Genomic DNA, 4827 nt, shown 5'->3' with positions numbered 1-4827 from the left:
TCCTATTAATCAAGAATCTGTGCGAATGATCAATATTCGTGTATCAAAGATCAACCGTGTGTAACGATCAATCAATCAATATCCGTGTAGTTAGAATAGCAGGATTCGACAGAAGACGGACTTTGAAGAGAAGCTGCTGTAGTTAATTCTACAGAGGCTGGACTTTGAAGAGAAGTCGTTGTAGTCATGTTTGTACTAATAGAATTTGTAGCTTCTTGTATATTACTATTTTGGTATTGTTGTGTAAAATATCCTCTGTGAACTGATGACAGATTGAAAGACGACGATTCACGAATTTGGCGACTGTTTTTAATTTTTTTCATTAACTGAAACACACCCATTTGGAATTCAAGGACTTCATCATCGTCATACTTATCTAAGGATGGTAATATCCCATTAAAAAATGAAAGATGCCGATTCATTGTTTTAGGTTCGTTATTCGAATAAGAATCCATAAATTTCATCATCTTCGCATCTACAGGACTAATCATATTCTTTAGAGATCTTTTAGGTACACGATTAGGTATTGGGCTCTTTGCCGCCATTGTGTCATGTGTCTCTATAGTTTGTTTCCAATGTTTCTTTTCCACCCTCAGAATTTTTTTTCTGGTTTTCGGATTCTGTGTTATTATTGGATTCCGTGTTGTTATTTTCGGTAGTAGCATTATTTACTGTCTTTTTAGGTTCTATTACTTTCTGCAGAAAAGATAACTGTTTACTATATACATAAGGCTTTGCTGTTTTGGCGCCACTTACTGAGCTTTTCTGATCTTTTATCTTTTTATACGATCGATTATAATTATCTCTTATATGAGTCCACCGTTGAATAATCATTTTAGCTGTAAAAGACAAACAAAAACGGTAATCAAAAAAGTAATACGGTACGGACAATAGCACGTCCATCTTTACACCTCCATTATAAACTGATCTTGTCAAACCAGTCTGTGTAATGATGCCGCGTGTCAGTTATATTGGATCTGTATAGAGGGACGTGCTGTTGACTGTACATATACATTTTTTTTTCAGGTATTTAGCATCGGGGTGCTCCATGAAAGATTTACACTATTCATACAAAGTTGGAGTATCGACTATAAGTGGTATCATCTGGGATGTTTGCTGGACTCTATGGCATGTCCTTCAGGGAGAATATCTTCAAATGCCTTCTACAGAAAGTGATTGGATAAAAATAGTGGAAGGTTTTGAAAGAAAGACTAATTTCCCTCATTGTTTAGGTGCAATTGACGGAAAACACATAAAAATCTTAAAGCCTCCTCATAGTGGATCCATGTACTTCAATTATAAAGATTATTTTTCAATTGTGCTACTTGCGGTGGTTGATTCGGAATACAGATTTATATATGTAGACATAGGATCATACGGAAAAGATTGTGACTCATCAATTTTGAAAAATTTCGTCTTGTGGAAAAAACTTAATGATGGTTCGTTGAATATACCCAAACCAAAGCCATTATTAGAAGGTGGAGAAAGTACACCTTACGTATTTATTGGTGATGAGGGATTTGCTCTACATAATAAATTTACTACGCCCTTTTGGAGGAACACATTTAGATTTACGTAAAAAAATCTTCAATTACCGACTGAGCAGAGCAAGGAGGTACGTGGAATGTGCTTTTGGTATCTTAGCGGGAAAATAGAGAATTCTACATAAGGCTATTGATGTTTCACCAAGTTTATTGTCAGAAATCATAAAAGCATGCATTCTATTACACAATTATGTTCGTGAAAATGGTGGACACAATTTTGAAGATGTGGCAAATCCTTCATTATTTGAAAATATTCAAAGTACGGCAGTTCAAAATGTTCAAGCAAACAGCGTAAGGTCCATTTTTAGTCACTATTTTTATCAAACGAAGGAGCAGTCCCATGGCAAAACGAATACATTTAGAACTAAGCAGAGCAAGTTAAAATATGTTGTAACTCAATTTTTATTATTAGTAATAAAATATACATACCTAAGACTTGTCTTGTTTTTTCTTCCTTTGTCTCAAAATTAGGATCAATTATTATCATGATTCCCTTCCAAGCCGCTTGAGTTGCGACGCGATTTTTATAAAGTTCCAAAGTTTTATCCCATATAACGGGACATTATTCCACTAAAGAAATTAATAGTTCGTTGTCTATAGAAGATTCCTCAACCATTTTGAATATCAAACCAAATCAAACATAAAATACGTGCCACCCGTCCAAAAGACGCTCAGGTAGTACTAAACGCTTCTTCGGTTGCTATTCGATAAAAAACGTGTGAACATCGTGCCGTGTGAACGAGACAGAGCTATATTATGTGCCACTGCGAACCGAATACGTCAAAGTTCATTCGATTTGCTTGACAAGTCCGTTGAGTATGCGTTTAAACGTATAAGCGGTACACGTTTTTCTGCCGTACAATCATCGTGTGAATGGATCTATGTGCGTTGTATGGTCACTATTTATACGTTAAGACGTATACTGCAAAAAAACGTGCAGGACAATGCTATGTGAACGAAGCCTAAATGGTGCATTATGTGACGAGAGCACAGCTCTGCATCTGAGGGATTTCTTTCCAGAAAAGTACTTTATTCTTTGTTTTTCTCACATTTTGCCCATTTAGACAGACCATACTGCCTATTCATGAGCATTTTTTGGCTAACGCTGAAAGTTGCAGGTGTAAATTTGGAAAAAAACTGTTTTTCATATTATATGTATAATTATATGTAGCGTGCTAAGGAGTCTCAAACCCACAAAATCTGTACGTTCTGGCCAAGGAAGAAAAAACAAAAAACATCGTTTATAAAAATGTATTGTAGTAACCTATCTTCTTCTTAAAATGTATGAACCTAGCCTATGACAATCACACTTAGAATGGGCTCATCCCCTCTCGGCACAATTAAAACATACGTACAAAAAACTACAGCTCAGGTTTTTCCATACTACTATCCATAAAAAAAAAACTATCTAATGCGGACGAAGTCGGTAAAAGCTATATATTACTAATTCTGAAATTATGCGGACGACGTCGCGGGGAAAAAGTAGTCTATTTATAATTGTTAAGATTTTTTTTTGTCATAATTGTAATGACCTCTATTACACAAAGGTGCGTGTGTCTATTGAGAGAGGCATTCGACTGGACTTTATTGAGGATCTTGTGCCTAGTATAAATACTATGAAATTTGATTTTATTATTCAGTACTGTAATAGACACTCAATTAAATGGACTCTTGCTAATATATTCTTGTTACTTCACGCTTACCAAATAAGGTGCCATAGATAAAACACAGTGGTGACCCGACCTCAGCGTAAATCTAACTTTAAAAAAAAAAAAAAAAATCGTCTAAACAAATAGCAGGAGCCAACATAAGTGATCCACCTGAATTGGCAGTTGTCACCGTGTCTTCAATAATACCAGAATTTTGGTGCGACCAACCGCGACTTTGATTTGTTCAAGGCGAAGCCATTCTTGTACCTCAAAAGTTATCGGATGAAGCGCGATTTAGCTTAGTTGTCACCAAATAAGGTAAACATGTCATACAGCAGGTCAGTGACATATTGCTTAAGCCGCCAGAAGTCAAGAAATATGATACCCTGATTAAAGGTCTTTATTAAAGGCGATTATTAAAGGTCTACGAAGAGTCGGAAATAAGACAGTTTCAAAACTACTAAATGAGATGGAACTTGGGGACCAGAATCCATCTCAGCTTTTACGACGAATGAAAGATCTGGCACGTGAAAAAAATTTCGGACGAGACATTACGTATTATCTGCCTCCATCAGTTCGAGGTGTTCTTGCAGTCAGTGAGTTGAAGGATCTTGAAAATTTAGCAGCCATTACCGACATGGTTATGGAAACAACACGACCTTTCCAAATAGATGAAGTTCAAGAAATGTCGAGTTCCAGCATCCGCAGTGACACCGCTACCATTATTGCCGAGACTAAATTAATTTTAGTCTCGGCAATAATGGTAGTCTCCTGAAGACAGACTAGAGTACATAGCAGCGAAACGTGCCAGTAAAAGGGCTGTTGCCAGAGCCCGCAGTGATAGGTTATCACCATTATATGATACACTTGAAACTGCGGAGGGGCAGAAGCTCATTTACAAATTGGCACGAGCTCGGGATAAGATATCACAAAATGTCTTAGCGTCAAAGATTCCCAAGGCACGTTGCTGTGTAATCATGCCTCTGTGAAGGAGAGATGGAGATGCTACTTCAAGGAGTTGCTAAATACTCAGCACCCGTGCAGTCTTCCAACCGAAATACCTCCTAATCTTGGACTTATTGCCCCGATAACACCTGACGAAACTCGGAATTGTCTTCGACGCATGAAGAATCGGAAAGCGGTGGGACCTGACGATATTCCGATCGAAGCGTGGAAATCATTGGGCTCTCTTGGTGTGCTCATACTGACGGACCTTTTTAACCGCGTCTTGAACACTGGGACTATGCCACGTCAGTGGCGTTACAGTTACATTACCCCTATATACAAAGGCAGGGGCAGTGTTCAAGATTGTGGTAGTTATAGGGGCGTTAAGATCATGAGTCACACCATGAAGCTCTTTGAGCGTATGATCGACCTCAGGCTCCGCCGAGAGTGTACTGTCTCGGAATGTCAATATGGATTTCAGCCAGGATCGGGCACCTTGGACGCCATCTTTGCCATCAGAACTCTGATGGAGGCATACAGGGAAAAAAGGAGAGCTCTGCATGTCGCATTCCTAGATCTGCAGAAGGCCTTTGACTGCGTGCCTCGTCAATGTATCTGGTGGGCATTGCGATTCAAAGGGATCCCTGAGGCCTATATTGACATCATCAGAGACATGTACCGCGATTCCG

The 4827-nt window shown here is 38.3% G+C and overlaps 1 pseudogene; it reads right to left on the bottom strand.

Annotated features, from left to right (window-relative positions):
• Positions 1-2203, bottom strand: LOC133319383 (uncharacterized; annotated as a pseudogene).
• Between the last annotated feature and the right edge of the window lie 2624 nt (positions 2204-4827).

This window comes from Danaus plexippus, chromosome 19 (assembly GCF_018135715.1).
Source record: "Danaus plexippus chromosome 19, MEX_DaPlex, whole genome shotgun sequence".
Taxonomy (NCBI): domain Eukaryota; kingdom Metazoa; phylum Arthropoda; class Insecta; order Lepidoptera; family Nymphalidae; genus Danaus; species Danaus plexippus.
The sequence above is the reverse complement of the archived record's forward strand: the minus strand, read 5'-3'. Positions and strand labels throughout refer to the sequence as shown.